Genomic DNA, 15,859 nt, shown 5'->3' with positions numbered 1-15,859 from the left:
CTTTCTGGCGACCCAACAGCCATACACACATTTCTACACATATGTGAGATTCTTTGTAACAGAATTAAAATATATACTTTAATAAATTTGTTAAAATGTACAAAATGATATGCACCTATCCTTCACTTAAATATGAATACTCTCATCTTCCTCAAAAGGTAAACATAAAATCCTCATTGTATAAATATACATTATTGGACAATGTCAATTATTCATCAAAGACAATCATAATCAAACAAATATCACATAACCAAAAGAAAAAAGAAACTGAAAATGAACCACCAACAATTCTTATATAAAATAATGAAAGGAGGAGGAAATAAGAAGGGGACGATGGAGAATGAGATGGCTGGATGGCATCACCAACTCTGTGGACATGAGTTTGAGTGAACTCCGGGAGTTGGTGATGGACAGGGAGGCCTGGCGTGCTGTGGTTCATGGGGTCGCGGAGAGTCGGACACGACTGAGCAACTGAACTGAACTGAAAATTTCAACAATGGAAACATTTTATATATTAAAAAATGAATCAAGGATGCAAAAAAGCAGTACAATTAACTACATATAGAAATGAATGGATGTATAAAATGGACAATATAATTACATGGAGATAACAGATTCCAGTTGAGCTATTTCAAGTCTTGAAAGATGATGCTGTGAAAGTGCTGCACTCAATATGCCAGCAGATTTGGAAAACTCAGCCCTGGCCACAGGACTGGAAGAGGTCAGTCTTCATTCCATTCCCAAAGAAAGGCAATGCCAAAGATTGCTCAAACTACCGCACAATTGCACTCATCTCACACGCTAGTAAAGTCATGCTCAAAATTCTCCAAGCCAGGCTTCAGCAGTATGTAAACTGTGAACTCCCAGATGTTCAAGCAGGTTTTAGAAAAGGCAGAGGCACCAGAGATCAAATTGCCAACATCCGCTGGATCATGGAGAAAGCAAGAGAGTTCCAGAAAAACATCTATTTCTGCTTCATTGACTATGCCAAAGCCTTTGACTGTGTCGATCACAATAAACTGTGGAACATTCTGAAAGAGATGGGAATCCCAGACCACCTGACCTGCCTCTTGAGAAACCTGTATGCAGGTCAGGAAGCAACAGTTAGAACTGGACATGGAACAACAGACTGGTTCCAAAAGGAAAAGGTGTACGTCAAGGCTGTATATTGTCACCTTGCTTATTTAACTTATATGCAGAGTACATCATGAGGAAAGCCGGGCTGGAAGAAGCACAAGCTGGAATCAAGATTGCTGGGAGAAATATCAATAACCCCAGATATGCAGATGACACTACCCTTATGGCAGAAAGTGAAGAGGAACTCAAAAGCCTCTTGATGAAAGTGAAAGAGGAGAGTGAAAAGGTTGGCTTGAAGCTCAACATTCAGAAAACAAAGATCATGGCATCTGGTCCCATCGCTTCATGGGAAATAGATGGAAAAACAGTGGAAACAGTGTCAGACTTTATTTTTGGGGGCTCCAAAATCACTGCAGATGCTGATTGCAGCCATGAAATTAAAAGACGCTTGCTCCTTGGAAGGAAAGTTATGACCAACCTTGATAGTATATTAAAAAGCAGAGACATCACTTTGCCAACCAAGGTCCGTCTAGTCAAGGCAATGGTTTTTCCCGTGGTCATGTATGGATGTGAGAGTTGGACTGTGAAGAAAGCTGATTGCAGAGGAATCGATGCTTTTGAACTGTGGTGTTGGAGAAGACTCTTGAGAGTCCCTTATACTGCAAGGAGATCCAACCAGTCCATTCTAAAGGAGATCAATCCTGGATGTTCATTGGAGGGACTGATGCTAAAGCTGAAACTGCAATACTTTGGCCACCTCATGCGGCGAGTTGACTCACTGGAAAAGACTCTGATGCTGGGAAAGGTTGGGGGCGGGAGGAGAAGGGGACGACGGAGAATGAGATGGCTGGATGGCATCACCAACTCTGTGGACATGAGTTTGAGTGAACTCCGGGAGTTGGTGATGGACAGGGAGGCCTGGCGTGCTGTGATTCATGGGGTCGCGAGAGTCGGACACGACTGAGCGACTGAACTGAACTGAACTGAACAGAATTAATATAAATATTGTTGACTATAGTATTTCCGCTATACACCCTGGATATAGTCTCACTATGAAGGAAGCAAATATAACTTGAATTTTACTCAGTAAGGGTGTTGTTTTGTGGATATTGTCTAAGTCTTTCAATTACTAGGTAAAGTAATGATGATGATGGAGGAAGAGAAGGCAGACGAGAGATGATAGACGGATGGGTGGATGGTAGAGACAATGAGTAAACACACTGTACTTAGGAATCAAAGTTCATATTGAGAGAAGAAAGTAGCTAATCCAGAAGAGAAGGAACCTGAGATCTCTACAAGAACATATGATTTTTGTCCTGGATCTGTTCCCCACAAAGGCCTAGAAATGTAATATCAGTAACAATGAGCATAATGGCATCAGATCATGATCTCTAAATACCATTTGGAGAAATAACTGATCACAAATGTGGGCAAAGAAATAGAATACCCTTTTGTGACTGAAAGTGAGGAAGTGTCCCCAAACCATTAATGGAATTAAGGGATTTTCATTGCCTAAATCAGGGAATTTGAGCATATAAAAATAATTTTAATGAATTATAATACATTAAATTTTTAATAGTCATGAGTCCTTCCTCCCACCGAAAAGAAAAAGAAAAAACAAAATAGGAAAGAAAAGGAAAAAATTCCAGCTACTAAACGTAGAAGAAAAAATAGAAAATCACTATTTTGAAGGCTTTCCATATGTGTGTGAGTGCTCTATCACTCAATCATTTCCAACTCTATGTGACTCCATAAACTGTAGCCCACAAGCCTCCTCTGTCCTTGAGATTCTTCAGACAAGAAAACTGGAGTGGGTTGCCATTTCCTTCTCCAGAGAATCTTCTCAACCCAGGCATCAAATCCCTATCTCCTGTGTCTCTTGCATTAGCAGGCAGATTCTTTACCACTGAGTCACCTGGGAAGCCTTGAAGGCTTTCCAATGGATGCTAAAACCATTAGAGAAGGTTGTTGAGAAACAAAATCCAAAGTCTTAAAGTTTTGGTGGAACAGAGTTCCCTAGAGCTTACATATTAATTATAAAGAGTAATAGATACCTTCAAGTGAAGAAGTCTAACAGAAACTAACTTTAAGTCATTGATCTAACAATACCTAAAAAGGTGTAAAATTACCTTACACGCCTTCTGATGCAATGCACTGAGAAGGACACAGCATCACATACAGTATTATTTCCAAAAATATTGAATATGAACTTACTCATGAGGAAATAGACAAACCCAGATTGTGTGACATCCAAACATTTTTTGCATCACATGCCTGAAATGTACTTCTAAATGTTTAGCAACTTGCACAAGATAAAGCAACTATAGCAAATGGGTGAACTTAAGTGATGATTCTAGGACTGTTCATTGTATTTTCTTTCAACCTTTCTCAGGCAACTCTAGGAATAGAACAACAGCTCCTCAAAATTGAACCAATCTAGGCTGAGGTGATCAGACCTTTATGTCTCTCCACCCACCTTGTCAATCATCTGATGGGGGCTGCCCTAGAAAAGCTGGGGTATGGGCAGGGACACTCTCCAGCAAAGACAATAATCCCAAAAGGGGATTCCTGAAAGCTTTCTCTCTATAATGCTCCCAGCAGTAGAGCCAACAAATACACCTTTCAGGTGCATCTGGACAGCACATCACAATGTCCCCCATGGATACTTCAAAATGGATAAAGTAATTTCAGAATCTACTGCTAGAAGGACATTATTTCCCAGCCTAAGGAAAACAAATGGGAAGGCAGATCTTCTGTACTGATGTGACTTTTGATAACACACCACATTCGCTCCTAGTATTGTTATTGCTGCCAGAGATTTATTTTTGTAGCTATCCATTTAAACCAACTTTTGTTTAGGTAACTCTAAAGAAAACAGCTCTTTTCACCCTGAAATTATGTGCCTAGTTTAGCTGAAAGAAATACGATAATACATAATTTTAACTGAAACATAGTACAGCAATTTTCCTCTGAGAAGGTCAGGGTTAACATTCAATGCCCTTATTCATATAAAGAAATATCTTTAACTTGTATCAGCGTATTTTCATTAAGTTCACTTTGCCCTTCAAGGTGCAAAGGGGATTTCATCTATAAGAAGGCAACAACTAATTAGAAATAAAATTGCAAGAAAGGCATAGATTAAGCTGCAAAAATGGCACAGCCATTGTAGACAAGACTTTCCAAAGGATCTAGAAAACACTCAGAACTGCAAAATAGAAACCAGAAACTGGACTCTTTCAGGAAACATTTCAAAGTTGCAATGGCCTTTTTGTTACAAATATAACACTTCAAAAGGGTGTGTGTGCTCACTGAGTGCACACGGAGTCATGCACATGTGTGCACACGCATGCGTGCACACACACACTAATTTCAAGAGCATTCTTCCTGGTGGCTCACAGGGATGAGGTTTATAAATTTGTTCCCTGGTGGCTCAGCAATAAAGAATCCACCTGCAAAGCAAGAGACGTTAGTTTGATCCTTGGGTTGGAAAGATCCCCTGGAGAAGGAAAGGGCAACCCACTCCAGTACTGTTGCTGGGAAATCACATGGACAGAGGAGCCTGGCAGGCTACAGTCCATGGGGTTGCAAGAGTCAGACACTACTTAGCTATTAAATCACCACCAACTACCAAAGGACAGTCACAGTTGCAAATGTTTTATCCTTTGTATCAATAGCATGAACTATTATATCACCCTGAAAATTTCAAATTTGACATTCATATAGACTGTCAGCTCAGTTCAGTTGCTCAGTCATGTCTGACTCTTTGCATATAGACTGTACTAGACAGCATATGAAAAAGCTGAGACATTACTTTGCCAACAAAGGTCTGTCGAGTCAAAGCTATGGTTTTTCTAGTAGTCATGTATGGATGTGAGAGTTGGACTATAAAGAAAGCTGAGCGCCAAAGAATTGATGCTTTTGAACTGTGGTGTTGCAGAAGACTCTTGAGAGTCCCTTGGACTGCAAGGAGATCCAACCAGTCCATCCTAAGGGATATCAGTCCTGAATATTCACTGGAAGGACTGATGCTGAAGCTGAAACTCCAATACTTTGGCACCTGATGCGAAGAACTGACTCATATTGGAAAAGACCCTGATGCAGGAAAAGATTGAAGGTGGGAGGAGAAGGGGATGACAGAGGATGAGATGGTTGGATGGCATCACCGACTCAATGGACATGAGTTTGAATAAACTCTGGGAGTCAGTGAAGGACAGGGAGTCCTGGCATGCCTCAGTCCATGGGGTCACAAAGAGTTGGACACGACTGAGCAACTGAACTGAACTGAACTGATAGACTATCAGACAGTATTTGTAAACTGAAATTTAATTGCTTATTATTTGCAGTATATGCAGAGGCTGGAGATTTCAGGGTATAGACAGAAAATGGTAAGATTATAGAAAGCGCACAAAGATCCAGTGTTAGGATGTATCCTTTTTTTTGTTTGTTTTTATTTAGAAAATAGAATTATGTCTAACACATAATAGGCATGCAATATGTATTCAATGTATAAATCTTAATGTGTCTCCAACAGAGAAAAATCTGTCAATTTTAGGAAGTATAAAAATAATATTAATGATTAAAATGTTCTATATGTTTTGAGCAGTTTTAAAGGGCAGAACCTCATAATGATTTAACTATTTAATTATTAATGTTTTGTTCTTTATAAGCTCAACCAAGTAAAAATTTGTCTAACTCTTTTGACAATATTGCCCATCTTTGTTTAACAAAATATTATTCCTAAAAATCAGCAAGCACATTGAGTATCTACTTCTTGTCTTGTCCAATGAATTTGAATGGCTTCTAATGTGAGCCATTTAGAAGATGTAGTATCTACAAATATTCTTTTTCTCTTTTCTTAAAAATCCCATGGGAATAAAAGGAAACCTTTTTGATTATTTTTCAGCCTGATATCAAATATACCTAAGATCATACTTCCATTCCGTCGCTCAGTCGTGTCCAACTCTTTGCGACCCCGTGGACTGTAGCCTACCAGGCTTCTCCGTCCATGGGATTCTCCAGGCAAGAATACTGGAGTGGGTTACCGTTTCCTTCTAAGAGTGGTCAAATTGAATGAATTTTCCCAGTTTATCTTAAAGTGGCTCCCATATAAATAGAATAAATTTGTCCACGTAGGGATAGAAAATAGAAAAAAAATCCTGGACATGTATATCTTAAAACAAGTTGCAAAAGCTATTGAAAGGTTGATATTTGTGAGGTAGTTATAGTTTTAATCATAAATTCTATATCTACAGAGGTTAACAAAACAGCTCTAGGGCAATTTGAGTTATAATTATTTACTTTATATATTTATTTTGTTACTGCCTTGACAGGACAGAAAATATGAGTTGTTTGAATTTGAGTATGATAGTCTGTTTTCAATCAATTAAATCTGCTCTGCCCCTTCCCCTTCCCAACCTCCCCCCTCTGCCTCTTTAAATGTTTCCTGATATAGTACTTGTTCTGGTATATTTGATTTTATTTTGAAATTAGTTTTTTGTAGTTTCTGCTTGACTTTTTCTTCCTTCTGAGATATTCATTTTGAATCTCTGTCAAGAAACAAAACTGTTATCTCTAAATGGAAAGTGTATGCTATAAGCTCAGTCAATGTTGAATTTCAATGAACTTCATAGATCTAATGTCATGAAACTCTGTCAGATGTTAGAAGAAATTATAGATAGAATTCTTTGGAAAGCTTTCAAATCACAGCCTTTTCTGTCACCATTTGATAATGACCTAAAATCTATGATCTATCAAGGTACTGAGGTGTGATAGTGATCCTCTGAGGAAAAATTGTGACATTCTTAGGCCAGCATAATAACAATTTGTATTTTCAGTTTTTCACATTTCTACATTTTCTAATTGTGTTTTTTTTTTTCAATCTACTGCACAGAAAATATGAAAAATAATAGACAATGAAAATATTCATCCATTTGATACTTGGAAGTATTTCTCATTAACATGACTGAATGTTTACTTAACATTTCTCTCTTTCCACATTTTAAGGAAAACTAATATCAAAATTTTATGGGATTTTTAATACAAATGTTCTAAATGGAGATACAATAAATGTTATTTAATAGCTCAACCACAGCATTAAATACGTATTTTAAAAGGTCTTTTCCACTTTATGTATAACAACATTATATTTCCTTAAAGTACATAATATAGGTCATGTACAATAGTGTTGCTTACCTTAAGTCAGTCTGACTTTTTTTAACTAAAACCAGTCTCAAACCTGCTTCCTGCTTCAACTAATATAGCCTATATTCTTGAACACTCAAGATTGGAATTGTAGGGCCTCAAACAGACATTTGGAAAGCAGTAACTATCCAAAGAAAACCCTAGGACTACCGTTGATTCTTACCCTGTTGGGTCCAGTCACAAATGATTTCATCGCTACTGATCTTGATCCAAGCCATTGTGAGAGAAGATTTGTAGCACAAATTAGCTGCCTTCAACAAGCCTTCATGGAGATGATGGGATTAAAAAGCCAAGTTACAAAGGCCTGCTTCACAGTCAGCTGCAAGTAAAAGGGCTACATCATCCCAGTCTTACACTAATAAGAAAAGATTTGTACAGCAATATTTTCAGGTGTGTTCACATAGTATACAGGCTGTAAACTCAAAGAACAGAGTCCATGAAAATTCTGTTCATTGATATGATTTTTTTTTTCATGGTACCTAGTACAATGGCTGAAGCAGTAAAAAGATGCTCGAGGAATGAATGGGTCAAGGCTCAAGAATCACTGTAATCAGCTGTGCAGATCTCTTCCTTGCTCTGGTAGTCTCACTAATTTCCTGAGGCCAACCATACAACTGTAGGGGAGAAAAACTTTTTCTTTCTTCCTGGCTAGGTTCTTTGGCTTGGTCTAATGATTTAATTGACATGAGACAGATTGTGTGCTATGTTTGCTAAGTCACTTCAGTCATGTCTGACTGCTTGCAACTCCATGGGCTATAACCTGCCAGACTCCTCTGTCCATTGGATTCTCCAGGCAAGAATACTGGAGTGGGTGGTCAATTCCTTCTCCAGGGGATTTTCGGAACCCAGGGATCAAACTAGCACCTTTTATATCTCCTGAGGGCAGATGGATTCTTTACCACTTGGGCCAAAGGGAAACCCAAATTTTGTAGGTACAGAGCTCATAAAAATATGAGACTTAAAGAAGTGACCAAAGTAGGCAGCTTTATAGCTTTTAGACAAAGAAATAATACATTTGTGAAGAACTGACAAAACAGAGGTGTTTGGGTTTGGGGTAGTTAATTAGTGAAGAAGTAACAAGGTTTATGGGAGAAGGCAATGGCAAGCCACTCCAGTACTCTTGCCTAGAAAATCCCATGGATGGAGGAGCCTGGTAGGCTGCAGTCCGTGGGGTCGCTAGGGGTCGGACACAACTGAACGACTTCACTTTCACTTTTCACTTTCACACAATGGAGAAGGAAATGGCAACCCACTCCAGTGTTCTTGCCTGGAGAATCCCAGGGATGGGGGAGCCTGGTGGGCTTCCGTCTGTGGGGTCACACAGAGTCGGACACGACTGAAGTGACTTAGCAGCAGCAGCAGCAGCAGCAACAAGGTTCATGTACACAGTCTTCTTGGCCTGAAGTCCCTATCTCTGTCTCTCTACCTCCCAGTATAGGGAGGGTACCTTTCCCTTGGGAGATTTATTTCGTGCCTTCAGAGGAACAAAAGAAGGCCAGAGTATCCTTCTTGTATCTACTGTTTCTTGCTGCTGCTGCTGCTGCTAAGTCACTTCAGTCGTGTCCGACTCTGTGTGACCCCATAGACGGCAGCCCACCAGGCTCCCCCGTCCCTGGGATTCTCCAGGCAAGAACACTGGAGTGGGTTGCCATTTCCTCCTCCAATGTGTGAAAGTGAAAAGTGAAAGTGAAGTCGCTCAGTCATGTCTGACTCGGAGCGACCCCATGGACTGCAGCCTACCAGGCTCCTCCGTCCATGGGATTTTCTAGGCAAGAGTACTGGAGTGGCTTGCCATTGCCTTCTCCACTGTTTCTTAAGTAGTCTTAATTCAAAATAACCAATATGCCAATGTGGCATATTGGGGGTGGCATACATTGCTCTTCTCCACAACCATAGTAAATACCTTCAGGTAGATATACCCGTGAGTGTGTTTGTGTGACAAGTATGAATATGACACAGCAGTGATGAATATCCCCCACAAGAATAGGAATTAGCATCTCCAGACAGTGCTTTAAGATGCAGCTATTAAAATTATGCAATCTGAAATCAAAAGCACACAGCAATGCAATGTTCAGAAAATTAAATTTTCCCATATTTGAGAGTATTATTAGAGTTATTCAAAATTTTAAATCTCCATTATTAGTTAATAGGGATTTAGGTTTTAATCTTAGCACTAATTGGAAGACTTGGAAATTTATTGCAACCAAAATAATGATTAGATTTTTAAAAGAACTTAAGCTGAAAATCAAATCATAGATTAAATTTAAATTAAAGAGAATAAGAATATTTAAGTATAGCAAAAATAAGTCTTTATAATGCAATTTATTTGGTAAATCACAATACAAACATAATTTGCTGTTTATTTGGAGCACTGAATCAAATTCACAATTAGGGTATTATTAAATTTTGTATCTTATCCTTACCAATAAGAATCGAATCCTTGTCTTCTTCTACTTATAACTCAAATGACAGTGTTTTCTACCTTTATGTTTGCAAGACACTTTTTTGCTCTCCTCTCATTTCACATTAATCTAGGTAATTTAATTTATTCTCTTAGTTCTAACTCTTGTCCTGTTTCTAAAAATTTCCAACTGATTTCATACAAGACCTCTTTCCTGGAATTCAAGCTTACAAATCTATCTAGGCATCTTCATCTAGATGTTCTGCAGACCGTAAACTCATCATGTTGAAGTAGGTTACATCATCTCCTGCCTGATTGCTAAATCCAAGTACTTTTCTTACATTACTTAACTCATTATGTACTAAGTTTCCCCAAATAGTGCAAAGTCAACATCAATCAAATATCCTCCTTCACTTTTTTATACCCAGTTAATCATTAATTCCTATCAATTCTATCTCCCAAAGTTGTCCCTAATCTATCCATTTCTGATGCAGCCACGATTGCCGTTCTCTGTTAAACAGTCTTTCTGCATCTGATCTTGCCTCTGACATGGTTTCCAACTCCAATCATCCTTTACCCTGAAGCCAGATGATCCTTAAAAGAGGCAGATCTGACTACTATAGCCCAATAGATAGAATTCTTCAGTGGTTCCCCACTGCCCTACAATTTATTAACTTAGATGCACAGTCTGACTTTCAAGCATTTTATGATTTTTTCCATTCCTTTACCTCATTGACTAAACTTAAGTGATGTTGAACTGCTAAAATTAAGACCATACCTTCTGTGCAGACTGAACTGTGTTCCCTTCAAATTAATACATTGAAGTTCTAACCCCTAAGCTGCCTTAAGGAGATAATAAAGGTAAAATGAGGTCATAAGGGTGGGGTCTTAATTGAAAAGGACCACTGTCCTTATAAGATAAGGAAGAGACAACAAAAGTACACTCACTCAGAGGTAAGATCATAGTGAGAACACATCAAGAAGGCAGCTATCTGCAAGATGAAGAGAGAGACCTTACAGAAACAAACTTGAGGGCACTTGCATCTTAGACTTCTAAGGAAGTTTTATAGAACAGTGAAAAGTAAATTTTGTTTTTAGGTAATTCTGCCCAGGATATTCTATTATGCCCACCCCCAGCATAATAATAAACCCTCCTTCTATTCTGAGCCTAGAAATACCTAATTCCCCTTTTCCTGCATCACTTCAAGACTCCTCAAAATGGGCAGCCTAATTCCTGCTGGTCCTTCATGCCTCAGCAAAACTATTAATACATCTAAAAATCTTGACCCCCTCCTTTAACGAACACTGAATAGTTACTCTTCATTGGTGAAAGACACTGCAGCCCCTTATTATTGTATTTAAATGGCCTAGATTGTAAATGGCACTTAACTGCAAATTATTTGCACCAGGGGATGTATTTTATACATTCTTTTATCCCCAGGACCTGGGACAGGCACTGAAGTCAAATTTGTTGAACAAATGAATAAAAAATAGTACACAGTAACTGTGTACTAACTGATCAGTAAGAGAAGGGCCAGTTATGTCAAAAGCTTTCAGCAAATTGAAGGAGAACTTGAATGGGGTATAATTAAAGAGTTCGGAGCAAAAGTTCAATAAATGAGTAAGTCAAGGGAAAACCGTACACTTTGGTTTGATGTCCAAATTAAGGGTAAGCACCTGATCCATAAACAAAAACAAGAAACATGGCAAAACACAGATCAGATAGCATATTAGGAATAGATTTAGACATCATTGAAAGGACTGATGCTAAAGCTGAAACTCCAATACTTTGGCCACCTCATGCGACGAGTTGACTCACTGGAAAAGAGTCTGATGCTGGGAGGGATTGGGGGTGGGAGGAGACGGGGACGACAGAGAATGAGATGGCTGGATGGCATCACCGACTCGATGGACATGAGTTTGAGTGAACTCCGGGAGTTGGTGATGGACAGGGAGGCCTGGCATGCTGTGATTCATGGGGTCGCAAAGAGTCAGACACGACTGAGCAACTGAACTGAACTGAACTGAATTATTCTACATCAAATAGACTTGTGCATTTGTACAAAAGTGTAAATTTCATCTCTTTGGTTTCTTTTCCTTTCACATACACTTTTAGGAAAATGGTTGTAAAATAAACCTTTTAAGATTTCATGAGATACTTCATGTTTGGTCCTTCTAACAGTTCTATTAAGTCTCTTCAAAGGGGCACTTTTCTACCAGAGCAAACTTGAAAGAACAGGACATTTATTCCAAAAGCAATTTCCTTCCCCAGTTATTTTCTGTATTCCCCTGGCAGTGTTTTTCAACAGTTTTACTTGAATAAGAGCTTATTTGGTCCCAAACCAGTTTCTCCCGCTGCTTGAACCTGTAGTCAAGTCTCAGACCTTTGTGTCTCACCCCCACTGCCACCCACCACCGGGCTGCTACTATGGAAATGATTACAATTACACAGTACCTATTTTATTGCAAGTTAAATTCAGATATTTTTAAATAATAAGTTAGAGCAAAATCTTACAAAAGGTATTAAAAAATACATTTTGCTTTTTCTTTTAATCTATTCAAGAAATCAAACAGCTTCTAAATGGAACTTTTAATGTTTATAGGAAAATATTAAAAACAAAGATATCATAGTGATGATGATGATACTGATAAAAATGATTCCTTATACTTATATATCCTGGAGGAGGGCATGGTAACCACTCCAGTAATCTTGCCTGGAGAATCCCCATGGATAGAAGAGTCTGGTGGGCTAAAGTCCATGGGGTCACAAAGAGTTGGACATGACTAAACAACTAAGCACATACTTATATATATTATGAAGTTTATAACAGGCAGGTTTACAACAACCCTGGGAAAAAAGAAGGATTAATTTTAATATCTCTATTTCAAAAATAAGAAAACAGACTAAGAGAAGTTAATTTACTTAAAATTAAGTTTTTCATCCAGAAGAGGCATTACAGAAATATCTGATGTCATTTCCTTTCTTTTGAAAATGACAGGTCTGAAGATCCAACATTTGGTAAGTGGTGCAACTTTCCCCAGTCTGCTGTGTAGACAGAACTGTGTAAGCACCCATGCTCTTCTTATGCATGGGCTCCATGCCAGAATAAAGCCAGTTTCAGAAAAAGTCTGTTTATTATTTTTTGACCAATATTTATAAGTTGAAATTAATCAAGTGGCTCCAAGAAGCCCTAAGTGTCAGTAAAAGGAGCCTTCCTGGGAAGTTTAGACACAAATTAACAGAAAGAATTTGCAGAAGATTGATACCCTTGAAGGTCTGCTGAAACCTATCTGATGTCCCTCCTACCTGGTTGTCACCACAGTGTATTCTGCTTTTTAGTCTTCTAGGATATTCCTACTGGGGGAGAGAATATGTACTATAAGAGGATTTTCAATTTCCTCTACTTTAGCATCTTTACTCTCATTACTTCATCACCAGTACTACTAGAGATGTCAAATAAGATTGGAGGAGAGGAAAACGAGCTCTTCATCAGAAAGTGATCCTGGATTCACAGTGTCAGACCATTTGCATGCAACTAAATTCACACCAAACATCCACAGAATGCTTTTCCATGTTAGCAAAAGTATTTTAAACTATGGCACTAGTAGCCTGGCCAAAAAAAAAAAAAAAAAGATATTTTTTAAAAATTGTGATATATTTTCCATAAGAAGCTAACACAGTTTGTTTCTTTTTTAACCGTACTCCAAACCTGTTCTTTGGTTAGCCCCTGAGTTTTCTGTACTCTCTTCACTCAAAACCTGATCACAACTTCAGAATGTATCTCTAATGTTAGAAGTCTACCTTGCAATAAGGCAGTTTTCTAGGTAGGGCAGCAAAAGCAGTCACTGTGACCCCTTCTTGGTACCTCCCTAGGTATTTAGGTTAATCTCTAAAGTTTACAGATTGTGTCCCTCTCTAATCAACCACTCCTGCCGAAAGAGGTGGATCTCATCAGGTAAGGAATACTTAACATTTTATCCTCTAAACACACATGTCACATATCACTCAGCAGTTTCCACCTGCCCCATACTTGTGGATCCTGGGAAGGAAATGGGACATTTTCCATACTTCTGGCTCTCTGAATACTATCTTTATGCAAGGACAATACAGATGTTATTCAGTGTAAGATTCCAGATCTTCTATTAGGGTTCCTCAAGGTCGACCTCAGCCTTTGAATCTCCTTAATCAATTCACCACTTCTCCCTCCTCATCTTCCCCCCACCCTTTCTTCAAAGTTTTCAAACAGGGCTGGCAGTGTTTGTGCTCTGAATGCTGTTTTAAGGTTGCAGTTCCCAGGTGTCTCAAGCTAAAATTCCTGAGGCAGAGAACATTTATAGCTCAACACATGTTTTCATAGTAAATGGGAAAAAATTCTTCCTCTGCTCCTAACAGACTTTCTTCAATAATATGTTTCATGGTACCCCTGGATGTGTGGGGAGACTGACGTTGCCAGAATATTTCTTTTTTATGGCTTTTGTTGCTTTGACAGCTTTGATTTTATGGCAACTTTAATCACGTGTGTCCTATTTCTTCACCTCTGGCATTTTGCAAATATTCCATTTCTCTATCGCTGCTACCATAACTGCCTTCAACAAATTGTGATTCATCAAATTGTTTCCCCCATGTCCTTCTACAATATCCACAGGGGAAACCCCAAAGGGAACTATGTCAGGCAAACAAGGCAATGCTAAATGCTCACGAGTGAGAAAATCTATTAATTAAAAAGGGGAGGAGAGAGAGAAATGAAAGGAAGAAAAAGTGCATGCATAAGTTAACTCAGCCCCAAGACACCACCCAGCAGTAACTTATACACTGACACTTTAAACAGGCTTTATGAGTCTGTTTACTCTACTCACGACTATTCATGGAAAAATGCACTATCAAGTATCAGAACACAATGTACATGTATTATCTTAAAGATCCAGTAAGCCAATAAATCATACCTGAGCTTTAACAATATTATATTCTTCTTTCTTGTATATTCACAGAATAATGGAAGTGGAAATAAAAAAAGAACTAGAGATTAAAAGACCAAATAGGTTATCCTTTCAATCTTGCTCTGACAAAAAGATCAGTCTGAGGCAATGTATCTTCGTTTTTGACATCTGGAAATTAGTGTATTCTCTGTGTCATAGCTTTCAAACATTTTTTGTAGTAGTCTATTTTTGAATAGCGGAGTTGTTGGACTCTAGCTGTTTTTTCTTAAAACTGGAACTAAATTTTTACTTCACTAATTTCCTGACCCTTTTTCTCATTTTAATTTCCTGACCCTGTGTAAAATTTCTCTCTGCTCTTGGATATTTATACTATTCTGATATTCCTTGGATTATTCCCCAGTTTCTATTACTCATATAAGATAGAGCCAGCAGCTGGCTCTTTTTTCCTGAGTGGCTACCCTAGGAAGTATACATCACCTACCATGCCAACTGTTTTGTGTGTACTATTTTCCCAAGAGGGTGAGATTTGGACAATGTTTTGAAGATCCTTGGAAAAGGAAATGCTTCTCTTCAGCCACTCTCCTTTTGAGCACTTCCTAAACCACAGAGAGATTTGCCCATGAGCCCCTGCAGCTATCTTGCTTCATGCTAGCAGCCTTTTCTGCTTATTGAGCATGTATATTTCTGATTAATTTGTCCCACTTTGCACTTAAATCTTACTTAGCTATAAGCTCTATTTTTGTTCCAAGACAGTATGGTCCATTTTTTTCGTGATTCCTCTTTTCTTATAAATATTGGCATTATTTTTAAATTTCATTAAACTGCTATTTACACTGTTTTATAGATCATTACATTTTTTAAAATTTTGAGTGAAGTTAATGTTATATAATATTATCTCTTCAACTTGATCAATCCATGACCATTTTAAAGCATTATGATGCTTTTGTTTACAAAAGTTAAGCCAGTTTTCAAGTTTTTGGCATTTCAGTTCAGTTCAGTTCAGTCGCTCAGTCGTGTCCGACTCTTTGCGACCCCATGAATCACAGCACGCCAGGCCTCCCTGTCCATCACCAACTCCCGGAGTTCACTCAGACTCATGTCCATCGATTCGGTGATGCCATCCAGCCATCTCATTCTCTGTCATCCCCGTCTCCTCCCACCCCCAATCCCTCCCAGCATCAGACTCTTCCAGTGAGTCAACTCATCGTATGAGGTGGCCAAAGTATTGGAGTTTCAGCTTTA

This window comes from Moschus berezovskii, chromosome 4 (assembly GCF_049115385.1).
Source record: "Moschus berezovskii isolate FMDL1 chromosome 4, NW_MosBer_1.0, whole genome shotgun sequence".
Classification (NCBI taxonomy): domain Eukaryota; kingdom Metazoa; phylum Chordata; class Mammalia; order Artiodactyla; family Moschidae; genus Moschus; species Moschus berezovskii.
Note: the sequence above shows the minus strand (reverse complement) of the source record.